The sequence below is a fragment of the Lonchura striata genome, chromosome 14 (assembly GCF_046129695.1).
Source record: "Lonchura striata isolate bLonStr1 chromosome 14, bLonStr1.mat, whole genome shotgun sequence".
NCBI classification, from domain to species: domain Eukaryota; kingdom Metazoa; phylum Chordata; class Aves; order Passeriformes; family Estrildidae; genus Lonchura; species Lonchura striata.
The window spans coordinates 9,527,099-9,539,102 of record NC_134616.1 but is presented as its reverse complement, the minus strand read 5'-3'; the positions used below and the strand labels follow the sequence as shown (position 1 = coordinate 9,539,102).

Below are 12,004 nucleotides of genomic sequence, written 5' to 3'. Positions count from 1 at the left end.
ACACTTTCATAACAGTCTTTTAGCTGTGATATGAACAGAGTTTGAACAAAATTCTCATGATACAAATTGTAATGAACATCTGCAGCTATTACAAAATTGGCCTATTTCTGCATCTCTGAGTGGTTTATCTGTTTTTTCTCAACAAGCAGTGACAAATTAATCTTCTAAAACTGCAGTCTTTTAGAATCACCTGTATTTTCTTTGCTAACTTGAGAAATCAGCAGCTGTATATGACTTATATCTGACTGTATCACTAACATTTTAGTATAATAGTTGGCACAGTGATTGAAGAAAGCAGAACTGTGTGGTGTGAAGTTCTACACGTATCAATCACAAGTAGCAATCCCAGCATTCTCAATGCTATAAAAATCCCTCTCATTAGAGTCAGTCTCCTTATTTTTATCACATTTAAATCATTTTGCTATAAGCAAATGAAAGCTGCATTTTACTTAGTAAACTATTATTACAGACAGCAAGACAGACAATGAAGGGTTTGAGGATACTAAATAATAGCAGAGCTGAATCTATGCTGGTGAAAACTTTGTCAGGTGATCATAAAAGAGAACAAATGAAGGAGATGAGAAGGTGTGCTGAAAAAAAACTTTGGATATGCATGGATGGATAGACATAACTCTACTGTGGGCTCTGTAGGCAACCTAAAGTGTCTGAGCAAGGGTTAAATGTGGACACCCATGATAGGATGTTGAAAATGCTTTCCCTTGGGAGATGGGAGACTCCTAAACCAAGTCTGGGGTGGGAGACTAACTAACCAAGAGAGGATGTTTTCAGAAAAAAAATTCTTCACCCTGTAGTCTAAGCAAGTTGTAATTTGGAAATTTATGTAAAAAACGAATTGCATATTTAGTGGTTATAGGCAATATAAAAGACTGAACAAGTCTGGAAAACAGATATTTCACTATACAACTACATCATTTTAAAGGGTAATTTCCTAGCACAACATTTGTTTTCTTCCTGTGCCTCAGCATGAATGCTACATTAAGAGACTGAAATTTTAACCTGCATATGACTAAATGGACCAATCAACAAGTCCTGGGGAACTTAACAGAATTCACCTTGGTATAATTGACTCTAAATTTGTTTCAAAACTTAAAAAGACATATTTGATGAACTATTTTTAAGAACAAAGTGAAAGAAAATGTGTATACTGAATCAAGAATTTAATGAAAGAGCCATTTGTTCTTCTGAATTGTACATGAGTGGGTAATTATCTCCAGCAAGCAATTTTTGTCTGCTTGTACACAGAACAATACTGAACACTACAATTCTTCTCCATCTCCAGCATCAATTTATGTACATAATCAGAAGCAGGAAAACAGTCATTGTGACTGGTGCTTTTTACAACAATTGGCTCATTAACCTTAAGTAGATATTTCTGACCTAAGTGTGGATGAAAAAAGACAAACAACTAGAGTGATAAGGTGTGTGTAGATCCTGCCTGTGCCAGGAAACACAGAGGGCTCAAAGAACATCTTGCCATAGCTCATGTGCTCTACAGACTGCTCTGGAGCAAGACTGAACAGCAAAACAATTTAACTGATAAAATACAGTGTATGGATGAGAACCAGCACATGCCCATGGCAGTTATGTGCCAAACAAACAGCAAATAGACAAAAGCAGATTGTTTTCCTGATTAACTCTACCACAATGTTTCATCAGACTCACAGCTATAATAAAAAATAAGTTGCTCACAGGTTTGATGGCAGCTCAGACAGCTGGCATTAGTCTGTTATTGGGAACACTCAGTGGTGCTGCTATTGACTATTTAAATAGGAATGGAGTGAAAAAATTAGTGGAGTTTATGACTGTGGCAGGAAGACAACTCTACAGAGGTGCAATAGAAATCCTTGTTCCTAGTAAAATATCCCAAGGTACTGCCTACACCTCATAACCAGCTCTGAGAAATAAGGATTTGACCAAATTCTTAAATCCCCAGCTGATTAAGTGAAAAACATTCTGAAACCCTTGTCTTCTTATTTCTGATTTGAGTACCTTTCCTAAAAAAACAAATATTGTGAAAAAATTTCAAACCCCCACCTCCAAAAAATAGAAGAAAATCTAACTTGTATCAAAAAGGTTTTTGAAGCAGGTGTTAAAAACTGGAAAAACAAGAAAATGAAATGGGATACAAGTAAGAATCCTGTCTTCAGAAATTCCATTATGCCAACTGGAAACCTAAGTGGTGGAAAATCCTACTAAGATATGCACATTAGGGAAATGCTTAACAGTTTCCAAAGTTAATAAGAAATAACTGTAGTAAGATAATGCATAAATGGAAATAATGCATAAGATGATCATTTTTACAGATAAGATTTTTCCTATGCTATTTTTGGATGAATTGGTAAATTGCTTTTCAGTATGAGTAATAACTGCTCATGCCATATCATATCACAGATTAATTGTAGTGCAGTTGATTAATTTTTTTCCTCTTTACCAACCAAGCAGTAACTAAAGCTGATGAAACCCAAATAACAACCTGCCTCAAAGCTATCCTCAAGTGTGAAATGAACTACCCTTGATACCAGCATTGTTTAATTTAGGAGAAACTTTCAGAAATATGCATCTACTTCGGTGCATTTTTTAAACATCATTTCTCCTGGTGGAGGGATCACTCATCCAACCAAAACACTGTCACACCTGGTTGGAATGCACATATGCCTTGCTCTTACAGCATCAAGAATTCCATGCCCAGTCTCCCTTACTCCTCTGACTCGAGCTATATTAGCATTGAGCCCCAGGGTTATGTGATGGATGCATTAACTGACAATTAGAGAACAAGAAACAGCTTCTGCAGAATGCTGTGGAAATGCCCAGTCAGTTCTGTTACTGGGGACCCTGCAGAAAGCAATTTTTCAGAAAAACAGTTGGAGAATTGTGCAATGAAATTTCATATTTTATCTAGTGTATTAGAAAGTGTAAGGTTTAGACTTTGCTATGATTTGGACAACATCTGTAGGCACATCTAAGTCATAGAGATCTTTATATAAATCTATATAACCCCTATGGATATGGGAGGAGGAGGAGGAGGCCTTTTTTATATTGTTCATAGTTTTAAGCTGATACCTGTCAATGCAGTTTATATGTAAATACACACACAGCTGTGAAAATGCTCAGGGTACTTGGCAGATACTGAAAGATATAAGAACATTAGAAAATAAGCACTATCAGTAGCTGAAGTTTTCACTAATTTGTTTGTACAAGTCTGTGTGTCTCCAGCCAGAATATTTACATGCTGATGCACAGGGCACCGAGAATCATCCACTGCAAAACTGAAGATAAATGGCATCTTTGTGACTGAATCTTAATTTGTTCTGTGATTCAAAGTCATGCGCAAAATTATGCTTGCAATTCATTAATTTGAAGGCTGGCAAGTATTATTAAGGAGGAATTTGCATACAAAAGGTGTTGATTTTTAAATGCTTATGACAGAAAAAATAATGAGTATACAAATAACAAATCTTGCATGAATATGCATATGGCTTATTGGAGCCACTACTTAATCTTTTCCCCAAATATATAAACCAAGGAGGCTTACAGGTGGCTCTCAGTAGGCTGTGATTTCACCTAAATCAGCAAATTTAAAACTTGTTTTGCAAACCTTGAGATGTTTGGTAGTCAGTGCTCAATTACTTCTTAATGGGAAGTGTAACTGTGTGGGGTCTATCAGAGCAGTGAATCTTCAAAGGAAGATTCACTTCAGGAATCTTCAGGAATCTTCAAATCCCTGACAATGAGGTTAAAAGAGAAGACCCAAAGGATGTGGGCAAAGGTACTCCAAGGCACCTCCATCCATTGTGTGGGTACTCACTGCAGCCAAACCCAAGCTGTAAGTGCACAATGCAGCCACAGGACATGTGCCTTCTGTACCTACAAGGTACTTTCTTCATGCTATGCAGGTGAATGAGGCTCCAGAAAAGTTGCACGCCAACAGAGGTATGTGCTACACTACTAAGACCATACTTGGTGGTGTTGCATCATCTGTGGCAATGAAACTCAATACAAAAATGAAAAGAGAAAGGTAATATGAGTATACATTTCTTTTTAAACTTGTTCCGCTTTTTACCAGGATTTCTTCAGAAACTACCATAAAAAATGGATGATCCTGCACAAAAAAATTGCTTGGTGCCTGTACATCACATTCTCTAAGTTGCACACACCAAAGCCAACCCATCCTGGACTGGTTTCTATCAGCTACACTGCCCTGTTTCTGTAGGGAGAACATGCAAGTTTTAGGAGCTCCTATAATGCAGTTTATATACAGTAGCTGTTTAGAGTTCAGCTGGGGCAGTCTTTCAGCCATTTCCAAAAGGTACATACCCTCAGTCAGTCAATAAATAGGGCAACATCATTGTCATGAGATGGTAGGAAAATCCCATGAGACTATTCTAAAAGCAGGAGATTCACTGGGAGTTGTTATCATTTGCTTGCAGTGTTCCCACAGATTCTCCAAAAACAAATGGAAAAATACAGTCTCTGGTCCAAAGTATTTTTCAAGACACAGCTGCACGTGATAGAGCTAAAGAGAGGCTTAGTAAGGACATTTTAATCCTGACCTTGTACACACATACTCTAGTACATCCTTAGGGATGACTGTATTTGGATGGCCCAGAAAACTTACATAACCATCACTCACTGTTTCCACAAAAGCTGTATCCAGATGATAGGGTCCAAGTTCAATTTCCTTACATTCATATATTAACTATAGAAGATGTTTATTATGGCTTCCTTTTCAGCAAGCCAGGATAACAACAAAACATTCAGCACATATAATATTACTGTGTTAGCAGGATTTTGACATGATTATGAGACACTAATTAAGTGTTGGCCTATGTTATTAAACAAAATTGAATGTCAGAAGTATTGATTTGGAAATTAATTTTATAGAAAAAAATATTTTAAAACATATAAATAAAAGTTGGACTTGATGATCCTGGTGGTTCTCTTCCAACTCAGCACATTCTCTGATTCTGTGAAGGCTGAATTACCATGAACAAATTGCAGTAAAAGGCAGAATCCTTTCTGTGAGAGATGTCAATAGGTCAGCACAGCTTTCTGCACAAACTCTACAGCCTTGGACACTGCCAAGAGAAGAGCAGGTGGAATAGGGATGAAGGTGAAGTTATTTTCAGAAATTTACTAGAATCCAGGGCTGAATCACAACATGCATGGTGCCAAGAATATCCGGCATTGGAATAGTTAATATAAGCAAACCTTGTAAGGAATAAAAAAATCTCATGCTTTAGGGATTAAGCTGAAATGCAATTAGCAGAGACCAGGATGAGATCTTCACAGGGATACATTATCCTGTGCCTACAGTAAAATTTTAACAGGTTTCTGACTGAAGCCCTTTTCACTTTGATGCCAGGCTGCCAACCTGAGCCTCAGACATTTATATTACCTCCTTTCTCTGATGCTTGGGCCATATGAAAAATCCCAGTTACTCCTGTTTGCTGTGAATAGAGGATGCCAGGATGCTGAGACTCTCTGGGAGGCAGAAAGTTTGCTCTTGTATAGTGAAGATTCCCAATTCAGCATGGCATGAGCTGCTGGGCTAGCCTGGCAGAAAGCCAGACTACCCTTTGCTGCTCTTGCTGAATCATGTGGGAAAAAAAAGCTTTTATTACCTGAGGTCTCTGATAATTTCTTTCTTCATTGTGGCTAGCAGGAGCCAGAATTTGTCTCTCTCTTGCTGTTGGAGAAGACAGGTAGAGTCTGACCTTTTTACTGATCTATCATTTTTCTCCCATGTGCTTTTTCAACTATATAATGGGGTGGTTTTCTGTTAATATTTAAACAATATTTAAGGTATACCAGCCAGGAACAAAATGAGCTGTACAGCCACTGGTGGAGTAAGGAAAGAAGAACCCAAAAGTCACATAGGCTGAAGGGGAAGGAAGGGCAAGAACAGAAGACAAATCTCCCTGGGTAGAGGCTTAATCTGTGACCCTGCAAATTTTGGTGGTGCCTGCATTGGCTGCAGAGGTTCTGAGCCCTTGGGAGAAGAGAAGCAGTCACCTATTTCATCACAAGGTTTCTAAACACTTTACAAACCAAACCTAAACCAGCTGTCCAAAACAAACCCTAAAAACCCACCAAAGCAGTTTGGGGACTTGTGCTCCTACTCTCCAGGGCTGTGGTTCTTTAATAGCTGAGGGCTGGATAGTTCAGCAAAGGTTATGCTGAGGCACAGCAAGAGGGAGAACTATGATCCTCCTATGCAACTGGGGATGCCACAACAGAAAGACACTGACATCTTTAACCAAAATTAACCACCACCCTCAGGCAGGGACAAATTCATGCTGGTCTTGATTCTACAAACAGAAATATTTGCTGCCCAAACCATTTTAACCTCCTTCTGTCATTCAACACTGTCATTCCTATCTTACTAATTTCTTATAAACTAATTTTCAAGGAAGAAAAATTATTTCTAATTTTTTTCAGTGCAGAGGCATTAAATTTATGAGCAAACAGAACACAGAGATCCTTGATTAAAATAGATACACATAGATACAATTTGACAGCTTGGAACAGGGCTATGAGCCTGTACTCAACCTGGAAACTTCTGCCCAGATGAACATACAAGGCCCTGGTTGTTTCTGCATGGTGCTGACTGGTGGGAAGCTGACAAAATAATTGTTCCATTCAGAAAAATATTAGGCTTCCTCTGAGATACAAAAGTAGGACTTTAGATAATAAGTGAAAACAATGCTAAAATGTAAACTGAGTCCTATTCAGCACTCTTCACTTATCAGGGGCAGCACAGGGAGTTTCACTGGGGTTGCCTGCTCAGGATTCAATAGGTTTATCCATGTAGTTAAGCACTGCTTGATGGGAGAGAAGGTTGTGAGTCAGACCATAAAGCAGGACAGAAAACAGCTGGTGTCTCTGGTTATTTGAATGCTCAGTGAGTGACCAGATTAAGAAAGACCATTTTCTAACCATACTGTCTCTTGCAGCTTCATCTCTCAATTCAAATATAAACCACATTTTACTCCTTTTGGTTTTTTTTGGGTTTTTTTTTTTTGTTTTGTTTTTTTGAGTTTTTTTTTTTTGAGTTTTTTTTTTTCCCTAAGGAAAGTTGAAGAAGATACAGTGAAGGAAGTCTTCTTCTGGGCAAGTGTCAAAGGAATCTGTTTGCTCTCATAGTTTTTTTTCCCTTTCAGAATGTATCTCTGTTGATATTGCAGCTTGATTCAGTTCTGGCTAACCTATTGTATTTTTCAATAGTTGTACTAGTTAGCAAAATTTATATGAATAAACACAAAGGCACCACCTTTCTCTAAGGAATTGAAGAGTTGGGTATATTTTGGCATTGTCAGAAAATCTGGGAGAAGATTTTAGCTCCTAACAGGATATAAGGTGATTCTGATGAACTGAGTTCTAGTGAAGAACCACCTTCTTATGATCAGCACAGTAACCTTTGTGTGATTCTGAGTGTTGTCTGACTACAGAAATACATCCCCAAATTCAAAATTCAGTCCTGTAAGTTCTGTTCCAAAGCAAAACTGTCAAATGATCAAATTTTTATTATGTGAGTGTTACAGAAAGGCAAGGTATAGAAAGGCTCAAGCACTTGAAATGTGTGGCTGTTAACTTGTAAGTTCATCTAACAACTAAAATATTTCAAATGTGTTACCAGTATAATAAACTAATCGAAGAGGGGACTTTTAAAAATCTGCTACATTCTTTTGTAGCAACTGTCTTATACTCTAGACATATGAAGTAAATAAATATGGAATTATATATTATTTTTAAAAAATACCACTAAACAGAGAAACATTTCCACTTATATCTTTCTATGTAAAACCTGCTTTTAGGAGCCATTGATAGTATGATTAAAATCTTATCCAACTAACCCCCACCAACCTTATGTTTATAGGAAGGGTGTGTGTTTTTAGGTACTTAAGATGGTTATCTTGTGTATGTCTAAGTTCATTCAGTGAGTGCAATGACAGAGCTCAAAAAGTCATAGCATGTTATTCTGTTTTAATGACACACATTTGATTTAGGATGATGTTCCTTAGTATGTGTACATAGCTTTCACTGACATCAGTGGGAAGTCTGTAAAAACTGAAAGCAAAATGTGACCCAAAGAGAAAATTAGATGGGCAGTTATTTTGAGAAGCCTGAAACACTCAGATGTGGGAATAGTGTCATAAGATAGCAAGTGTGCTTGCAAGAGAAGGGGAATCAGAGTTAAACAGTAAACTCTCTACTCCTGGGGGATCACTTATGGTCTCTAAAGAGGTTAATGTGTGTCCTGCAATCTGTTCTCATATCTAAGTTACTTTAGTCATGCTGAGAAGAAAAAAAGAGTAGAGCAGATGGCCATGACAGATGAAGACAGCAGCTAACACTTCTCTTCAGGCAGAAGGGCCATTTAAACCTGAATGAACTAGTCAGTTGAGTGATGTAGAGTGCTACCAGGTAGGAGACCTGGCCTCATTAGAAGGGCAGTGCTCCACAGGAGACTGTCCTGGGCACGGAGGACTTGGGTACTGCACTGCACCGTGGCCAAAGAGAGCTGGGACTTGTTGTAGGCAGAACATGATCTGCAAGAGTCCCTTACTGTAAACAGAGAATCCAGCCTCAAGTGATGTCAAGCCATATGTCTTAAATCCATATAGACTGCTCCTCACTACAGCTTTAGCATTTCAATTCCAGTCAGATCCCTGCTCTAAGCCCTTCCTTGAAGACAAGGACTTGATCATCAAGTCTTACCTCCTAAAGGAGGTAAGACCTCCTTTAAAAAACCAGCAGGATTAGGAGGTGCAAACTGTTGCTTGCCATGGAACCTGGCCCTCCAGGTCTACTCTGCTGTAGTTTGTTCCTCTCTGCCTTATCTTGTAGCAGGAGCAAGCTATGGCTGACAAGTTTTTTCCTTGCCCTGACATTCTATTTTTATTTATTTATTTTTATCTCAGCAACACAGATAGCATGTAAGAAGACTTGCTTCAGTGAAAAAAGGGAGAGTCCCACATTTAACTCTCTAGTTTGCTCATGTTCTTTCAAACCTATGCCTCTGAGTTTGAAAGAAAAAATCTTCTCTTACCAGGTTTAAGATTATTTCAGGTAGGTGAAGATTTTGTTATTTGGTTTTACCTGAAATCACTTGAAGGTTATCATAGAAAAAACTTTGGTCTTATTGGAGTGTATTGATTTATCTCATAAGAAGCTTCAGCTAAAAACTAGGTATTATTGAACACTGTTGAATTATTTTGTATTTATTGACATCTGCTGCTGTGCATTGGAACCTGATCTCTAGAATTTTTGACTGAATTTTTTTCTTTGTTTTTCTCTTTTGGTCAGATGTAAACAAGATTGATTCATGCATAAGGAAGGGCAAAGTATGTTTTATAATGCTGTAATCCCTTGCTAACAGTCATTTGGCTAGGACAGAGAATTTTGCATTTAAAAGTAGTTGAGATTTGCTTTTCTGAATAATTACTGTGATTGCCTGAGGCTTCTTTGTTGAAATACCAGAGAGGAGATGGTTTCAGCAGCTTGATGATAAACTGGACAACTTCTGGCATTTTAATTCTGTTCCAAATCAATACTGACAAAGTCTGACCTTGTGCAGAAGTTATAAGTACACATTTGTGATGGAATCACTTCACACATTCATTAAGATCTGATGAACATTATATGTGAATCTCTCAAACCTATTTTTACCACTCATGAGCTGAATACAAATAAGAGGAAAAATGAATTTTCGTTGTTGATGTGACTCCATGATTTGTATTACAGAAAACAGCTACTAGAAAACACATACTGATATTCCAGGATACAAAAACAAAATTCAAGAAAGCACTATAAGAAATAAATATCCATATAATAAAATGCAGTATATGTTTAATTTCAAAATGTGAAGAGACTGAAGGACCTGGGTTACTTTTCTGTGACCAACACAGCTATTCAGAATGCAAAGCTGTTCTATGTGCTTTAAAAGGTGTACCCAGCCTGACATAAAAATCAACCAAGCTTGTAGGTCTGACTGTTGTTTGGCTCAAAGAGAAGTTTGGTTATGGATATATTACCCCCCTACTCTGGTAATATACTGGTGGTGCCCTGATTCATTAACAAGTGCATAAATTCTGCTTCCAGTAACCACCCTATAATTGGTGCCATTGCCATATAATAGAGCTATAATTTAACACCAGCTGGGGCTTCCTAGAAATACCAAGGTATTCCTAGAGGGTATTCCTGAGTGGAAAAACACAGCATCATAAATCCATACACCACTCTTGCAGTTGCATGCCATGTGGTGCAGGACAGAATGCTCTATCCATGTGGGAGCTCAGCTCCCGTTCAGCGATGGCAGTACCAGATTGGAGGGCTCCAGCAATGACTAAGAAGAAAACTGACTGCAATATATCAACCTATGACACCAATGCAATAGGGAAATCAGAGGGAATATGATGTGCCTGGAGTCTATGGACCATTAAAATCCTGCCTGTCTGGGCTGGCTTCAGCCTTATTCACTGTGAGGAACATGTAAACACAGCCCAGAACTAGAGAGGCACAACTGGCAATACTGGGGAGACAGCAGTTTTTGGTAACCATTGAAAAGGCAGGCAGAAGGGTTTGAGTCCCTCACTGACAAAACTGGATGGACCTTGCAGATCAAAGAGCAGAGGGAGCTGGAGCCAGGTATAGCTCATCTGAGTGTTCCCGAGCATTCACACCTAGTTTTGACTCTGCCATCCAGGTAACTGCCAGGAAAGAAGAAATTCCCTGGATTCTCACACATTAGACAGAGGCATAACATTTCCTGGCATGGACAGGTTCTTCAGCCATTACCAGTCTGGAATTTGCTCCCTAGAAAACAGGCTGCCCATCATGGCCTTGTCCAGGTTTTCTGCTCCTGTAGACTGAGTGTCCTTGTCTGTGCACCCAGGCCCACTCCAGCAGGGCTGAGTGTGTCATATCCCTACAAAGCAGAGGTTCCAAATGCTGGCGTGGGTTCAGGAAGGCACAAGCTGGCTGAAAGCCTGGAATTGCCTCTCAAACCCTGTTTCACAGATCAGGGCAGCTGATAGTGTTCTGGGAGAGATGCCTCCAGCTCATCTGAACTTTTTTGCACTCTTAGAAGATCTAAAAATACTTTTCCTCACCACTTCATCCATGCAATTCTGAAATTTCCTCAGTCCACCACTCATTCAATTCTGTTGGGTTTTGTGTCCAGTGTATGCTTAAGAGAAGAACAATGTTCATGTTCTTTTGACCTTTAGCACAGGACTGAATCTTTATGTACTCTCAGGGGCAAACAGTGATATATATAGAACCTACAAAGCAGAAAAAGTAAGGAAAAAATAAATGAGGAAAAGCACTACAAAAGATGGGGGAAGTTCACTAATTTTGTAACAGGTCTGTAACTGGTTTGGCATAGCTGTCTGTTTGTTTCTTCCTCTGTGCTGAATCTTTTGAACCAATGCAAGGGCCCATTTAAGAGCTGGGAAGAACTGCTGGTCCCCTTTGAAGAGTATTTGCCTAGTCTCAAGAGATCCTTGAAATTTGAAAACATGGTCCCAAACTCCTACTAAAGCTAGCTTTGATTTTACTGCATAAGTATCATGCAGTAAGTACATCATTGTGCCATGACAATATTTTAAACTCCTATTAGGTATCCACTGACATTCAACTGCACTTTTGTAATTACGTCTCATATATCTCAGACCATCATGGCCACACCACCATTAACATGGTCTATAAAAGCAAGGAGAGTGAAATACAGGTCTGTAAAACAGCACAAAGGCCTCAGTTTTGGAATAAACAAGATTTTGAAATATATATGTCAAATAATAACAGCTGTCAAAGTCTTTGAAGATACTTCCTGATGGCTGAAATATGTAAAATTATTAAACAAATTTCAAACATTCCTATAATATACATCACTTAATTCATGTTCACTATGCATTCCAATTACCTTATTTTCTAGACTGATGAATGAAAATTAAAGATTAAATGAACAATTTGCAAGATCAAA

General features: G+C 38.4%; 2 long non-coding RNA genes across 2 annotated transcripts in view; one reads left to right on the top strand and one right to left on the bottom strand.

The window, feature by feature from the left end:
• LOC110480443 (uncharacterized) overlaps positions 1-12,004 on the bottom strand; it is a 204,759-nt gene that overhangs the window by 56,163 nt on the left and 136,592 nt on the right. The window lies entirely within an intron of this gene.
• The window catches only part of LOC110480444 (uncharacterized), a 53,103-nt gene continuing 50,147 nt past the window's right edge, over positions 9,049-12,004 (top strand). The window contains exon 1 of the long non-coding RNA XR_002467111.1: positions 9,049-9,090. This is a non-coding gene — a long non-coding RNA (uncharacterized LOC110480444). The remainder of the gene's footprint in view (positions 9,091-12,004) is intronic.